The sequence below is a fragment of the Sylvia atricapilla genome, chromosome W (genome assembly GCF_009819655.1).
Source record: "Sylvia atricapilla isolate bSylAtr1 chromosome W, bSylAtr1.pri, whole genome shotgun sequence".
In the NCBI taxonomy this organism is placed as follows: Eukaryota; Metazoa; Chordata; class Aves; order Passeriformes; family Sylviidae; genus Sylvia; species Sylvia atricapilla.
In genome coordinates this window covers 13723673-13741472 of record NC_089173.1, presented here as the reverse complement: position 1 = coordinate 13741472, position 17800 = coordinate 13723673, and positions in this window count along the sequence as shown.

The following is a 17800-nucleotide window of genomic DNA, read 5'->3' as shown; positions in this document are numbered from 1 at the left end:
TTGAGATCGGCAAGCAGACCATTGTTCCGCAAAAAATGTCAATCAAAATTAAAATTGAGACTCTTGCAGATGTCCACCAGCTATGTGGGGCTTTGAATTGGGTGAGGCCTTGACTGGGTCTGACCACTGAAGACTTAGCCCCCCTTTTCAATTTATTGAAAGGGGGAGAGGGGCTGAGTTCCCCAAGGTTACTCACCCCAGGGGCAAGGAAAGCCCTGGAAAGGGTCCAAGCAGTGATGTCCTCCAGGCAGGCCAGCAGATGCAACCCTGACCTGCCATTCTGTTTCATCATTTTAGGACAGTTGCCACACCTCCACGGGTTGATTTTCCAGTGAGATGAAGGAATTGCGAACACTCCCAGGAAAGACCGAGGCGGAGAATATCCTCTTTTGCTCATAGAGTGGGTCTTTCTCAGCCACCAGCAGTCCAAGAGAATGACTTGGCCACAAGACCTGATGGCAGATCTGATCTGGAAAGCCAGAATCCGGATTAGAGAACTGGCCGGCTGTGACTTTGAATGTGTTCATGTGCCAATTGGGCTAAATCGGGCCAAATTACAAAAGCAATGCTGGAACATCTGCTTCAAGAAAATGAAGCTCTACAGTTCACACTGGACAATTACTCAGGTCAATTTCTATTCATCGACCTGTCCACAAAATTTTTAATCAGGACACAATTCAAATTGGCTTTAGAGAGCATTCAGAGCAAAAGGCCTCTTGATGCCTTGACCATTTTCACAGACGCATCCGGAAGATCCCATAAGTCAGTGATGACTTGGAAGGATCCTCAAACTCAGCAGTGGGAATCAGATGTTGCTGAGGTGGGAGGATCACCTCAGGTTGCTGAGTTGGCCTCAGTCGTCCGGGCTTTTGAGAGGTTCTCTGAACCCTTTAATTTAGTAACTGATTTGGCCTATGTTGCTGGAGTAGTGTCCAGAGCAGAAGGATTCATTCTGCAGGAGGTGTCCAACATTGCATTGTTTGAGCTGCTTTCGAAATTGGTAAAGCTGATTTCCCACCGAGAGCAACCATTTTACGTGATGCACACAAGGTCACACACGGACCTGCCGGGGTTAATCACAGAGGAAACAGAAGAGCAGACGTTTTCGCTGCCCCTGCTGAGATGGCTCCGCTGCCGAATATTTTCGAGCAAGCTAAGATCAGCCGCCAGCTCTTCCACCAGAACGTGCCAGGTCTGGTTGGATGTTTCCACCTCACTTGAGACCAGGCCAAGGCGATTGTGGCTGCCTGTCCCCACTGCCAAAAACATGCCCTCCCCATCATGAGTGTGGGAGTGAACCCCGAGGGCTCAATAGCTGCGAAGTGTGGCAGACAGATGTCACGCACTTTGCCCAATTCGGGAGGCTAAAGTACGTGCACGTCTCGGTGGACACTTTCTCAGGTGCTGTCTATGCCTCTGCCCATACAGGGGAGAAGTCTGTTGATGCCATAAAGCATCTAATCCAGGCTTTCTCCTGCTTGGGCATCCCAAAGTCTCTGAAGACCGATAGTGGCCCTATACCCCGAATGAGAGTATTTGGCCCCTCAAACACAGTTCTCCTCTTTTAACTAATAAAAAGGGGGAGATGTGGTGGTGTATTTTGTTTAGGTTCACCTTTATATTCATTTTGTAAAGCTATATGCAATGGTTTGTTCTATGTACCCCCCCCCCCCCCCCCCCCATGTTCTTCCCCTTATGGTTTGCCCTCAGTTACAGTTATCTGTCAGTCATTTGTTATATAACCCTCTGGTCCTATCAGTCACTCTGGGGTCTCTCCAAGTGTCCAGAATGTTCCAAGGAGAGCGTCGAGTGACTGGACAGGATCCAGGCTTCCCCCTCCCATTATTTTCTGTATGGTTATTGCACCTGTCTATTGTATGCTGAGCCACACCCTTACTGTACCCCATTGGCGATCTGACTGAACCCTCCCCTGTGTTACATCCCCCCTTAAAAGTTGTTGTAAAGTCCTACTCGAGTGTCTCTCTGAGGTTGGTACCCCGAGGTGAGAACTCCACGTTGGAGCCCAATAAACCTCTGTTGGATTTACCCCCTCGAGAGTCCCTCCTTTATTCTCTCTGCCATCGCCACGCTACGCTCCTGACTAGCCAAGACCCAGATATTGCGTGGTGCCAGGGCTGACTGGACTCAGTGATATAGGCAACCGCCACAAAAGTATTCATTTTTTGTATTTTTTTTTTTTTTCACATGTATCAGTGTAATTAACTCTAATTAACTCTGTTGTGAGAGCCAGCTCCATCTGAATTTGGGGGTTGATGTTAGTGTTTTCATGACAGAATTAATACCTAAAAATATGTTTCAGAATATGCTCAAGACATTATCTGTCTTTCAGTGTGTGAGCTCTATCTTAGAACTACAGCTAAACCTCTGCAGTTTAGAATCTAGGTGAAGGTTTGATTATCTAGGAAGAAAAGAAAAAAAAAAACAACCAAAAACTTAAGCATATGATACTGAACAGAGTTTTATCTCAATGGATTTTGTTCATAACCTCCTTGTGGAACTTAGCAGAAAATTAGCTCTTCGCCACCAGATTCTTAAAGGCATTAGAAAACACTATGGTGTAGACCTAACCTTACATCAAATTCCACTCCAGTGACTTTTAAAGAATGCAGCTGTTTTATTCATTTTGAGTTCTTGCAGACTTTTCCATAGGAGATACTTCTAGTTTTGCAAACAGTTTCCCCATCAACCCAGCAAGGAGGCGGGGAAAAAAAAAAAAAAAAAAAAAAAAAAAAGATGTTTTTCTTGAGGAAAATCTTGTGTGCTCAGCTGGAGCCTTTCCTGTGAAGCCTCTCTCCCATGGCCCAGGGAGCTGCTGGAAGTTCCCATGGCTGCTCCTGTGCTCTGTGCACTCCAGGCTCAGAGATGGTCTCCTGTGTGCAGATAATGTGGTTGTGTTGTGCCACATGTGCAGGAGTAATGAGGGTGGATTCCCAAGGACATTGATCAGCAAACCTTTTCCATGCCCCAAAATCACCATGTTTAAAGAAGATAGAAGAAAAATTTAAGAAGTATTGCAAGGAATATGTTGAGTACTTATTTTGGCTGGTGGTGTCTTTCCGGCCAAGGAAACCCCCTTTGGCTAGATTTTGATGTCCTCGCTGTGGGTAATGAATAAATGTCCCTTCTCCCTATGTGACCACCTGCCATGTGTGTTTTACTTTGAGAAGCTGGCCCTTGGGGCTGAAATTTTGCCATATTGAGTTCTAACCCAAAATATTGTAGTCCAAATCCAGCCAAAAGTATTGAGTGAGGGAGAAAAACTAATGCATTGGAAGATTTTCAGCTGGGACCATCAAGGAGCTTGCTGAGCTTGGGCACTGGTCCCTGGCCTAAAAGCCCAGCCAGATTGGGACCATGGCTGTGATGTTTTGCCATACCCAGGTCCCTTTTTGGCTCCACCGAAGCATTATGACACACTGTGTGACTGAGAGCTCCTGGTGTTCAACTGGGGCAAGGTGAAAGTGAGGTCCAGTGGCAACAGTATGAGGAGCAGGATATTTCCTTGTGCTTTTCCAAAATAACTGTGTGTGATGCTGACTATGAAGTTAAAATGAAAGATATCTTCTGCTATTTCCCTCTCCTTCTTTAAATAAATCTATAGATATGGAGGAAGGAGTGAGAGAGAAGAAGGAGCTTTTGGACGGTGCCTTGGGGCAAACAGAAGATTGACCCTGCAGTGTTACTGGCAGGGCAGGGAAGCTAAATGGAAACAAAATCAAATTATGAAAACAAAAATTGAAGTGAAGGAGAATCATGTTTCCTGAAGGGTTTTGCCTCTCCTGGGTGTGGTGATCTCTCTTGGTGGGGTGTCAGGCTGAGCTCAGCGCCAGGCGGTCACTGAGCAGCACCCTGGGACTGGGTACCCCGCTTTGTTCTTGGCACGTGGGGTGGGGCCATTTATTTAACCAGATAACTTAGAGCCCCTGAGGACTCCAGGCTGCTGTTTATCTTTCAGAGTGTCAGCATTAGTACAGGGCTTGTTTCTTTTATCTGACATATTTTTATTTAGTAACTGCTAACCAGAAATTCACGCTTCCCAGCTTCCCTCTTGCAAATAGTGCAGACTTGGGCTTGCAGGCAAGTTAATGGGCAAAGTGAAGCTTGGGGGAATGCTGAGCTCTCACCTGCAATGCCCTGGTGCAGGCACGGTTGGGTTTAACCCTCTGGGCTGGAGACCAGATTCTTGGAACACGAGGACGTTGGAAAAGACAGCTCTGAGTATTGCCAAGCTCCTTGAGGAGATGCTGTTGTCATGTAGTTTCTTCTCAGTGATTCTCATGCTGCCCCAGCTGTGCTCTGGGTTTATTTCCAGTGGGAGTGCTCAGAGCTTAAGCCTGAAAAAATGGACATTAAATGCAATGCTGCATTTTATTAACATTAAATACAACCGGGCCTTGATGTGAGCAGTGACTCACAGGTCTGGAAAAGTGTGGGTGTCTCCTGCCTCCCAAAGCACCTACTTCCCAATGGCAGCCAAACACCTGCATGGTGCCCAGCTCTTCATGCTCTTCACTGCAGCAAGGACAGATTTCTACACTCTACCTATGGTAGATACAGCAGCTCTGCATGCACATAGGATCCAGAGACCAGCCATAACTCCATGAAGATACAGTGTGATGCTTCCTAGTGTCTAAAGAAGGGACTTGGAGTTTTCATTTGTTTTCATAAGAAAACAGTGCTTAGATAAAAAAAGGAACACTTTTAGCCCAATTGCCTGATTCCAGCCCTGTTTGACATGTGGATTGTTAACCCAAAGAGATGAAGCTTTTCTAAATTTTATAAAATTAGGTAGCAGAATGGTGGAGAAGGGCTCAAGCTGGACCCTTGGTGGAGAAGGTTGAAGCATGAGTCTACAGTTGCCTTCAGAAAACCCACAGGTGAAAGCTGCAGAAAACTGGGTTTCATAAGTTTAGCTGTTCACAGGTCTCCTTGTTTTTCTTGTATGTGTGCCTGCAAACAGAGCTACATCTATCTTTCTATCTTTCCATTTCACACATTTTCACCTTGTCCTGAAAATGGGATGTGTTGCAGGCAAGGCCCCTGCCTTGCAAAGGGACCGACTTGAGGGTAAATAAATGACAGCAGGAGAAGCTGGAGATAGCTGGAGGAAAACCTTAGGTCAAGTCTATCATCATAGATGTGCTGTACATTCCCAGACAGGGAGTAGGGTGGTGGTGAGGCATATTTAGGATTCAGTTGTCTCTGAGCTATTTATTACCTTGTGAGATGGCACAGAAAGACTGTTAGCAATGAATCTGCTGCCATTCAGGGCAGCCTTGAGTCATTGTGATTTAAAAAAATAAATTATCACCTAAATAGCTGCTTAGGAATCTCAGCCTGAAGACCACTAAATCTCACCAGTGCATAGCTTTTTTGGCTTACGTAGCACCATGTCTACTTGTGGAATATTTTGGCTGGGTGTTGTAAAACCACTTCCTATTTTTAAAAGAGTATTATAGGAAAATAATAAAGCCATTGTCAGTGACAACTGCTGGTGGTTTCCTAGTGCCTCTCATTCCAGGAGGCTGAGAATATCATAACTGGATTTTTCCTGTCTTCGCTAAATCTGCCCCAAGATGCCACTACCTTGTGGAGACCAGTGTCCCCTGCCCTGGATACCAGAGGTGAGCAGGGTATTCCAGGGCTGGTTTAAGACACTTTCTGGGTAGTTTTTGTGATAGATTGGTGGGTTTTGAAAGGCAGAGGAGAGTGTGGTGGTGAACAAGCTAACAGTTATGCTCCTGCAGTTGAAAATACCACTGAGATTTGGATATTGGAAATACCACATCTTCCTGCTGACTGGCATCCTGCTGTGCTGTCCCAAAGCAAGACTGAGTATGACTCATTTGAATTTTGTGACTTTATAAAGTGAAAAAGAGCCAAGGTCTTTGATGTAGGCATCTCACCCTCTTGCAGTGCTGTGGATTGTTAATAACTACATCTCCATTGACTTTAACTGGAGCAGGATCAGATATCAAGAGCAAAAATCCTCCTAAGAAAATTGTTCTGACTGAACTCCAGCCAGTCAGCTCAAACGGAATCCATCCTTGGGTTTTCCCACTATGCTGGTTCTGGCTAATAAACTGTCTATTCATTTTAGTTATATTTTGTTTTCTTTGCTTTTTTGCTTAATTGTGATTTCCCTTTGGGGAAAAGAAAGAACAGGCTGGGAAGTACAGCAGTGCCACTGGAGGTTGTGGGCTGGTGCTCATGGTAATGGTCCTTTCAACAGGTATTTTTCTCAGACATTCAGCAAAAGTTTGCAGTCCCAACAAAAGATGTGAGAATGATGACTGTATCACAAGGACATTTTCCCAGTGTGGCTGAGCTGTAATATGAAACAAGCTGATTTTCTCATGAGAGGGGAGTAAATCCTTGGAAGTGTTATTTTTATAAAATTTTATTTGAAAAGTACTAGCATGATCTTTTCTTGATGTTGCTTTTTCTTTCTCTTTTTTCTTTGTAAAAATCCTTGTAGGATTGTGATTAGCAAGATAATGAATACCATCTCCTTTTAATCAATTCCTTACTTTTCTCCCAAACCGTCCTAGCTTCTAATATTAATGGAAACTGATTTGAATACTGGAATAGACTGATCTGGAGAGTGCTTAGGTATTTACTAGGTGAAAAGTGAAATTGCACAGGGTTATTTCATAGGGCAGGGCATTTGACAGGCGCAATTTTTCTTCTAGATGTGTTGCATGCCTGTTTATAAACCAAAATTCATACTGACACATGAGATTATAATTCTGTATTGGAGGGAAAATTTAAGAAGAGGAGAGTTTGAACCCATACTGGAGCTGCTGTCCAAGCTCTTCCAAAGAGATGATGCTTATTTACTGCCACAGTGACACACTGAGGGATAAATGTGGTTGACTGGGAAAGCTGGGAAGAAAGGATGCTTCCTAGGAGGAAAGCAAAGCCCATGGCACTTTGAGTGTAACCCCTCTGTTAGTTTTGCAAAATACCTAAATGGGACTTGCTAACACAGCTTTCCTCAGTGCCTATGCATTCAGGTCTCCATTGTATTATTTCATCTTGGAAACAAAAAAAATTGAATTCATTTGCTGTCAAGCCTTACCTCAGATCAAACTGGGTTTTTCCCCTGGATAGGAATCAGTTTGATTTGTGCTTTTAGGTTGGAATCAATCATCCTACTCTGATTTGAATGACCATTTTACTCCTCCAAAGGTTTGCATTAACAGGCATTTCTGCAATGTTTTCTTGATTGGGTTCAAGGCATTGTGTGTTCCCATCTGTCCAGCCTGATTACAAAACAGCTCTGCCAGTTAATGTTGGCTAGGAAACCTTTCATTTCATGCATTGCTCCAAACTGGGTCCTGAGAAGAGAAATAGCTGTTTCTACCAGACATTTGTGACAAGGTGGTCCTGGATGGAAGTGCTGGCATTCTGCTGTGCCCTCTCATGGGATGGATGCACAGAGCAGCCAGGCAGTGCCAGTGCTTGGGGTGCCATGAGTGCTCTGTCTCAGAGACCTCTTAAGAGGCAAGGCAAGAGGTGCTGAGAAGGAGGTGAATGAGGATCCTCAAGGGCTTGGGATGTGCAACTGTGAGCGATGCTGAGTGAAGACTTTTGATCACCCGGCTGCTTAGGTTATCTGCCCATACAGTTCCTACAGGAAAATTGGATCACCATTATGTGAGTAGATTTTGGGGATATTTTCTTCCCTTTTTTGAAAATGTTATTTACCTTTGATAGTATATATAGGGTTAAAATTAAAATGATTTCTGCAGCTGCAAAGCTGGGGAATAGAGCCTCAGCTTCACTGCAACCAGGATGTTGCTTTCATGCTATTGTTTTAACCAAATCGAGTGTAACTTTGCCTGGGTAATCAGGGGGGAGGGAGGATTAGGACGATTAGTACTTAGGCCTATGTATCTTAGAAATAAAGCTATTCTCTACTAGGTCGGGTGAAACTGTACCTAATCATCATACGATAGATTATATAATTATAACGATTGTTGGTAGCTGAATGTGATTATTACCTTAAACAGAATCGTGAGAATCACAAGGGAAGATATTTACCAAAATTCATGCTTGGGTGTATACAATAGAACAATGAGAGGCTTAATAATTAACATAGAATTGTATAACGGAGGGGTATAATACTGTGCACCTCTTGGGCCCTTGTTGTAGTTGTATTTGGGTCTCTACCCCGACTCCCAGAGTTCTTCAATAAAGCACTGCATATAATCATTCCGTGATTATGTGTTTCCTATGCTAACACCTTTTCACTGAAACCCTGGATATTCATTCTGCTTCATGCAATACTTGGATTTTGTGGGGCATGGGTGAATGTATGCCTTTGAGCCTAGATAGGGATAGGCCCTCCAATGCCCCTAACCAGGACCATGGCCCCTGGGTATTTCAAGGGGAATGGACTTGTTTCCATCCCACAAGGTGTTCTGAGTGGTGTTGCTCCTGCTGTGGGATCCTGCATGTCTGTGCAAGTGTCTGAATTAAAGCAGGACTTTTACCATGACAGAACATGATGTGTACAGATGCTTTGTCCTCAATTTGGCATGGGTTCAACCTGGGGTGTCACATTTATGCCAGTTGCTTTCATCTTTGGAGGGCTGTTTGGTGGGAGCAGGGCAGCGGCATGTCCTGAGCACCCACAGTCCTTGGGCTCATGAGGTAAAGCACAGACAAACCAACCTCTTTGCAGAAGCAGGCTGTAAACATCTTGAAACAAATTTCCAGTGAAGAGTTTTTGCGTTCCCCAGCCTCTCCCCTAATCCCTTGTTATTGGAGCTTTTGGGGTGAGATATCTGAAGTCACACAAGGACATGCATGTATTGCCTCTGATTAACTGACACAGTTGGGGGAGCTAAAGCCTGGTGATACCAAACAACGCACCCTTGTTTCCTTTCTCTCTTTACAGGGCCTTGCTGGCCTAACATCTTACATTTCCCCAGGATATGGAGCCTGAAGTGAGCATGCGTGGGCTGGGATGGAGCCAGGGAACTGTCTGGGGCAGGGATGCAGATATTGCTGGAGTGTTCCTACAGGTGCTTGGTTGTTCTTCTCCAAAGGGGGGATGCTTTGCTGAGGGCTTTGACATATCTTGGGGAGCCTTCTGGGACAGGGGGACTGAATGAACCAAACCTTCCTCCTGGAGCTGTCCCTGGGAGTCCAAGGTGAATGGAATAGCAGGGAGAATAACAGTTGATTCTGTTTGCCCCCAAGAACATGCATGTGCTTTGCCTGCTCCTTGGGTCTTCTGGGAGGCTCTGGTTATGGTTTGGAGAGGACACTTTTGGGATGCCTCAGGAAAATGCCATCTTCTGGCTTGGTACTGAAAACATGAATATGGAAGCACTGCATGGTGAAGGGAAGATCATGAGTGGCAAAAGTTCCACATCTGATCCCTGCATGGAGGATTGTCCCTGTGCTTCCCATTGGCACCCACCCACTGCCAGCCAACCTTCAGCCATGTGAAGGTCAGGCAAAAATAACAGCTCTTTTTGCAAGGCTGCCTAAATGAAAGCAAGGACTAGGGGGTAGAAGGGAGATAAAATGGCCGTGGTTTGCCAAAATCCCTACATCTGGCACCTACAGATTGCTGACGGGCAGGCAGAGGCAGCAGTGGCTAAGGAAAAGACCCCTTACTCTTAGAAGCTGTTTCACATACACAGACTTTAAAAAGCCTTCCTTGCTGCTCCACTCTGCTGCAGCAGGATGGGTGTGGAGCTTGGAGATTGTTCGAATTCTTTATTTCTGGTCCCACAGAGGCGGCTCTGGCTCACGGTGATGTCACTGCGTGGGAATGCACTTCCCCTGTGCTGGGACATCTCTGGCTCTGGCCAACAACAGATACCCTTCCTTCCTGCCTGCTCCCATGGTGAGGATTATTGCTTTTGGCTTCTCCTGGCTTTGAAAGGCATTCAAAGAGCTCAGCTTTTGCAAGCTGAGAGCAGACAGAAAGTCTTTCCTGGCATCACCTGTTTGTCACTGTTAGGGACATGAAAGAACGAGGCAGGCAGCAGGAGGTCAAGCAGGAAAGCTCTCTTTTAATTTCTCTGACTCCATATCACACTTTATCAAAAGGCAAAAGTTTGGCTACACAGGTTGCCACCTCTTCAACCTCGTAAGTGAACATCACCATCAATCACAAGACTCTTCCCAGATGAGAAATATGTGAATAATACATAGTTTACATGAGGCTGCCTGGGAATCTCCACTACAAAAATGCAAACACTCAAAATGCAAGAAAACTTAGGGCCACACCTGTTTGTGGTCATTCAGCTCCCTCCCTTCACACTTTGGCACAATAATGGCCTGAAAGTAAAACAAGAGGCAAGTTCTCCCCCCAGCTCAGAGCACTGAATGAAATCCAGCCAGCAGGGCCTATTGAGACAGTATCGAGACAAATGTCAACTTTAATGCAAAGAGGCTTAAATGACTGACACAGCAAGAAATAATCTTGGATCTGTTTTCCAGGCTGCTCCCCAGCATAGTTGTGCTGCAGATGGAGACAATTTTCAGTTCCCCAGGGAGATTGTATGACGCTGTGCCAGAGTCTTATAGCTAGCTCAGCCACCATGGCACAGCGTGCTCTATGGCACGATGGTCTTTAGATCGGTGCAGGCTGGAGGCAAGGAATGAGAGGGAGGTCCTCTGTAATCAGGAAGAGTTTATTCTTCTGAAGAGCCAGTGACAGACTGGACCCAGAATAGTCTTCAGCAGTTTATAAACGGGGGTGGTCCCAGGGACAGGTACCGAATTCTAACCAATAGGGATAGGGTGTGGGAGGAGAACAAGGAGGAGTTTCATACTTCAGGAACCAATGGGAAAACATGGGAGAACAGGTTACTTGGGCCAATGGGGTGTCGAGGATTAGGGGAATCCCCGGGATGGGTTTACACAAGGATTGATTGGTCCAGGGAAAGATTGACTTAGAACATTCAGGAAAAAGGGGTGGGGTTAGGTACAACTGACAGCTCAGGGGGTGGAAACAACTTTTGGGACAAAACCATTAACTCAGGGAAATGGGGGATACAGAACAATCCATGAACAATGAAACTCAAACTACAATAATTGTATAGCCAAAAAAAGGATACTTGGTGGTGATATGCTATAAGACTAGGTCATGAGAATGGATGTTTAGAATAATGACACAATTCATTATAGACAAACTAAATTACCAGAGTGTCTTGAGAAACATATGGGGAAGAAATTGCCACTGAAGCCCTGCAACATGTAGCTTTACTTCTCATTGTGCTGGGTTCTCCCAAGGCCTCCATGAAACAGGACAGGGGGTTATAAAAGTAATTTTGAGGCAACTCTGAATCTGTTGCCTTTTTGTTTGCAAGATGGCTATTTGCCTTTGTTAGGAAAAATTAATCCACAAATGCCCGAGGTTTATGTCCAAAAAGGAGACAGAGGAGTCCTTTTACTTTATTTGAATAAAGGGAGAGGCCATGGGGCATTTCCCCTGGGGACTATCAAATTTTGGAGGATGCAGCCTCCTATTTATCCTAATTTCCTGGCTGCATTTCCCTCTCTCTTTCCCCATTGGCTGAGGTACTTGAGAGTTACAGACTTTCCAGAGTGCCTAATACCTAAAATTCCCCTTTAATGTATAACCTCCCTTTTAAGTTTTAATTCTTATGGAATTTATGGGGTTTCCACATTGTTTCTTTCATTTTTCAATATCCAGTTTCATTTATCAGCAAACGTACAGTTTGTAAAGGTAAATATCTTCTTTTCCATTCATCAACCAGTGGAATCCTTCCCATTGTTTCTTTTATCTCTCAGTGCTAGTTTTATCTACCAGCAGACCTACTGCTTGTTTGTAAAGACAAGTCTGTAATTCCTCTCACCTTCTAATCTTATGAAAAGTAAAAGTAATTAAGGCACATGAATAATGGCATTGAAATGAAAATATAGCCACCTCTTCCCAGAAGCAAGAAGAAAATAATGTCCTTGTTGGTGTCTTGTTGACCTTGCTCAGACCTTAGGAGTGAAGTGGCTGCAGTATGGGGGCTGCACTCAGCCATGCCAGGCACCAAGAACATCCTTCCTTGCCCCTGCACTGCATTTGCCTTATCAGGCACTGAGAGCATCCTCATCACCATGTGGCACCTCCCTAAGAAGACACTAGTCCAACTGTCTGTGGCTGCAAAGAGCTTTGATCCCATTGCAGACCCTTTGGGGAATGTGCTCAGGGTCTTGCCAGAGGCTCCACACCCTGGGCTGCCAGAAGGAGCTGAGGAGTCCACCAGGAGACCCTGAGGGAGATGTGCAGGATTAAAGAACCCTTGGTCCTTTCATTAGGATTAATGGATCCTCAGTCAGTGTCCTCCCCAGGACCTCCATTGCCTGCAGAACTTACCAAAAAGTGCAGTTGCCTTTTGCAATTATCAGTTCAAAGCTGTCTGGTGACAGCTGTAAGCTCCAGGAAAGGTCCCTGTATCTGAGCAGGCGGTGGCCCCATGATGCTTTTGGGTGGCAAATAGCTGAGCAGAGACTTAGACCCATGGCTGTGTGCTTCCAGCAGGGAAACAGATCTTGGCTTGGTGCCAGACATCCATGCCCCATGGAAATCTGGAGCACTTGTGTGTTCTGAACTATGTTTCTCTGTAGAAGAGGCTGTGGGATTTTAGCAAAGGACTTTTAAAGTCAACGAAACAATAAACAGCTGAAGTATAACAGGGTAGTGTTTGGTATAAAAAAATCAGCCTGGAGAAACTCAAGATGAATGATTAAATAAAAAGAAATTTAGAGAGTTTTGCATTTTATATTTATTCATACATATGTATGTAACACCTATATGTATTTGTCTGAGAAGTAAAGAGAGAATGGCACAAACCCAGAGCAGTGTGGCATAATAAAGGCAGGAGGATGCTCTGCAAGCCAGCACTGGTTAGCCTGGCATATGACCTCTGCTAAGCAATGGCAAATGTGGCCTCAGATTCAATTAGTAAAGAATTAAATTATTGAATTTAATTAATGTGAGGCATTATGGAAATAGTCCTTTTATTCAAAAGAAACCTGCTTTTATTCTTTGTCTCCCCTTGATCTGTAAGTCAAGCTGATAGTGAGGCACGACACATTTTGAAAGATGTTTAAGATAGATACATACATACATACCCACTTTTTTTTTTTTTTTTTTTTTTTTTTTTTTTTTTTTTTTTTTTTTTTTTTTTAAATTGTTGGCACTTCAACTGCCCCAGAGCCCCAGACCTTTGGGGAAGGCTTTGCCTTCTGGGTGGTTTGAGGACTGGGGCTGGGGGGATGAGGCAATGCACTAACCCCAGGTTTTCTGCCTGTGCTTAAAAGGATTTGCCCTTGCAGCTCACTCTGATATGGTGTGGAAAAGGAAAGGGACAAGGAAGCTCAGAGGAGTTGACAGGGGCAGAAAAAGGGTGTGAAATTCATACTATTTGGTGTGTGTCCTTTGATGTGTCATGCAAAGATTGTGCAGGCACTCAGACAGGAAGAGGTTAATGAGTTTCTCAGTAACGATTGAAATGGGGACTGTTATGGTCTATTTAGGCAATGATCTGTTACAATATCAATGGCATTTTCGATGGCAGTGTCTCCTATTCTTCTATTGAAATCACAATAGCTTTGGAAGTTCATGGCCATGTCAGTCTCAGGGACAGATTTCTGTTCATTTTTCTTTGTTGTGAAGATTTTTCTTTTTTATAGAAGTAAATTAACTCACACAAATGCGAAAGAAGCTTCAAGTGTGTGACCTTTGGACAAAAGCTTCAGATTTGTCATTCTCCTTAACTTATGCTGTGCATTCAGCAATGCCTCAATACAATATCTAGTCCAGCTTGGGCTACTTGGCCACAAATAGCTGGACAAGGCTGGAGTGACAACATGAAATCTCCATTTCTATGCTGTTGTCAGCTTCTAACACTTAGGGGAAAAACGTCAAAGTTGGGGAATGGTTTTAGCTGCCTGCCTCCCCTGCATTTCGATATAAAGGGAGCCTCCTGTCTTGGCCCCTCTCTGCTTCTTTAGAAACCAGGGGCTAATGCGTTCCCCAGGACTGTCTAGAGAGGTTACTCGCCCAGCCTTCACTTTGATGATTGATGACAGTGGAGAAACTAATGATATTTTATTCATCTGTCAAAAAAATTCCTTGCCCTGGGCAAGGCAAGGCTAGCACGGCAGAATTTTAACGCCGTTCTTTTGACAAAAATGAAGTTATCCCATTTTCCCTAATACATTATCTCAAAGGAAAAAGTGCTGTGCTGCCAAGCCTGTTGCTCTGGGATGCTGGTCAGAGGAATCTCTCCCACCTACAAAGTGCCTTGAACTTTGAACATGCATTGGAAGCATGAAACAGGCATTGCAAGTGCATTCCCAGGGTGTCCCGGTGATTCTGCCCCTCAGTGTGCAGGCAAGGAAAAAATCCCCAGGGCCAAGGGGTGTTTTGAAGTATCTTCCCAAAGAAGGCAAAGTATCTTTAGATCAAGAGCATCCTCCTTCCCAGTAACCAGTTCTGTCTTAAATGTAGTGAGCCCCATCAGACAATTTTCTAGTGTTTTGCCGCACTTAGGTGATTTGGTTTTACTCAGTGTTTATATTTCTTGATTCCATGTTATTACTCTCTTCCTTGCTAAGGAGCAAACTAAATATTATCTTTTCCTGTAGCTACCTGTCAAAGGGCTCTTCCTAGGCCAAGTAAACTACATGTAATTGCTAGAAAAACTTATTTTCCCTGCTTCCTCTTAGGTATAGCTGGCTGTGAAGCTGTGTCCCAGCTGCACCAGGCAAGACACCCCATCTCATTCTTTCTCGTGGTTCAAAGTGAGTAAAATATCGTGGAAATTAATCCAGTAAAGTAATGGAATCTGTGAAGAGATAGGGTTTTTTATGCATTGTTTATCAGCAGCTTGCCCTGCTAGATGTTGATCTATGCTATATCACAAGGCAGAGAGGAAATGGATTCCAGAGCCAAGTTTTGCTCCAGTTCCCCAGGCTACAGACAAGCTGGTGGGTGGGATGGTTGGGAGCTGACCACCAGTGAGTGCCAGATGAAATGGGTCTATACAAGGTGCACTGAGCAAAATGCTGCCTCCTGGGGAGGGACAAAGGGAGCTGACCATGGCAGCAGCAGGACAGCTGCTCCCATGGGTTGACACTGAGGATCTCCCTGCACCTTCAGTGCCATTTCCCCTCACACAGAAATGGCAACAGCCTGAAGGCAGCCTGCTCAGGGTCCCATTGTATATGCCAGAGATGGTCCCATGGCAGTGCACTCCTGGCTGTCTCTTGACACATACTTCCGAGCCTTTAATCATCCTCAACTTTGGCAAAATTTTTCTTCAAGGAGACAATTGATAAAGTGGCTGAAAAGGGATCTAAATGCCTAGGAAGGCTCAGGCTTTGAAAAGCTGGATTCTCGCAGCATGGCTTAAAGTGCAGAGGTATGAAAAGTAAACATTTCCTCTTAATGCCAGTGCAGGTAGAGCTGTTCAAATGGGATGCCAACTGCTGTCAACAGCTGAACTAATCTGAAGTACCATTTGTCAGAGTCTGTCCAAGGATGTGATATGCCTCACGACTGTCTCCAATGATTGAGGACTAAGACCCCAGACTCTGAAAGGAGCCCCAGCCTGGCTGAGGTGGTATGTTTGCCAAGTCTCGGAGGACTGGTATGCATCTCCATGAGAACGGAGTGCAAGAACAATGGAATTGGTCACAGTGGACTGAGCCAAGGCTGCTTGCCCAAACTGGTCTGTCCGTACTAGAAGTACGGTGTGCAGCTTGTTCCTGAGCACCCAACCTCAACACAGGTGGCTCCTGCTTTGGCTCTATGCCCCTCGGTTTGGTTCCTGCCTTGACCAACCTATAAAAACTCTGGAGACCCCCGCTCACTTTTGTGATCACCCCACTGGAGAAGATCGTGTCTATAGGCATCTCAGCCTCGAGGACTCGTCCCTCCACGTTGGTAGCTATAATCCTCTTCCCCTCTTTCTCTATCTTTTCTTACTATTCTCTATTTCTTTCCCCACTATCGCATTTTGGGGGCACTAAATAAAGGTGCATTTTTTATTGAGTAAACTGCGTTGTTTCCTGCTGTGTCTTTTGGGCTCTGAGATCCTTAAAAGGGACCATCAGGTCTCCCGCATATGTTTGGGGACCCTGACACCATTAAAATTCATAATAAAGAAATCCATGGCAAAAAAAAAAATATTCTTCCAACCTATTTCTAACTTTGCTACAGGGTGCTGCCATGGTCCTGTGGACAAGATGAGGGGCCCCCACACATGCAGAGAGCAAGACCTAAAGGTCCAGAGCATGTCTGTGCATGGATGGAGGGGCTTCTCCTCTCCCCAGGATGACATTTTAAGCTATGCAGGGCAAAGCAGAGCTGCAACCTGGTCCTGGTGTGACAAGGGATCCAAAGGAGTTCAAGTACTTCAGGAAAATGGCGCTGAGGTGTCCTTTATCCACTTGATGTGAGAGGGAAAGGCAGGAGCCATTGACATCCTATTCTGCCAGAATGCTGCGGCCAGGGCCGTGGTGTGTGCTGGGTTACTGCACAACAGATGCTTCCAGGTGCAGGAGAGTCCTTTAGGTGACTTTGCACTATGTATCTCTGTAGCAATTGGGATTAGAGTGAGAGATGAAATTGAGGGCTTAGGTGAGGTTTGAATATTACCATTTTTTTCTTTAACTTGTTTTTTTTTTCTTTCTTTCTTTTTTAATTAGACTGTCACTTTGAGTTCAGGGTCTCGTTACAAGGACTTACCTCTATTTCACAGCAAGAAATTTGTCTTGAAAGTAATCAATGCAGATTGTAAAAGAAAAGAAGAGAAATTTAAAGCATTTTCAATGTGAAGGCTCAAATACACTGTAATTTCAGCTCCTTCTGTTTCACCTCTGTGGAGAATACAAAAAAAAAAAAAAAAAAAAATTCTTTTTGATATCTCCAGTGCAATTACGGCAAGAGAAATGAAACTTATGGAAATGAAAGTTGGTGTGTCTTAGGGATGCCAGACTTTGAGCACAGAGCCTTTGCAGAAAACATGCAAGTTTCCTCTCTTGAAAGTCTCACTTGGCTTTTTAAGATTCTGCCCTGGGGTGATAATTACCTGTTGCTGTTATTGCCCCCTGTAAATTCACAATGACATGATTTATTTTCACTCTTTCCTTAGGAAATGTTAACATTTCAGCAGAGACTTGAAAATGGAGCTGTTTTGCTTCAGAGGAGCAGCCACAACACTGTAGGCAAGGAGGAGCTTGGACATGTCCTCACCTCTTGCCAGGAATCCCCGTGATAAACAGTGCTGGGGTTTATGAAACATCTCACTTTGATTTGCACAAGTTTAGTCTTCTGGCAAAACCTCCTGTTTATTTCCCTCCAGAAGACAGACCCTTCTCAGGGGGTACCACAGCAGCAGACCCACCTGCGATTCTGTGTCTGCCTTACCAGGGGCTGAAGGCCATGTGAGCACCTCCAACCTGACCTTTGGAAGTCCCCTGCAGGTCGTACTGGACACCACGAAGATTCTTTTATGAATGAAAAGCACTGCGAGGTTGATGCTACCTTCATAATGGCTGTGATATTTTTAATGCGTTTTCCAGTGAGATGGGGTTTTGTAACGTTACTCATAACCTGTGGAAAGAGTGTTGGGTGAAAAGTAAATGACTGAGCAAGTAATTCCCACAGCCCTGGAAAGAGTCACTGGAATACCAGATGGATTTGCAGGCTGTGGGTTTGCCTGAGCTATGACTTTGCAGTGCCACTAAGTGGCAGCTGAGTAAAAAACATGGTAATATGAAACTTTGC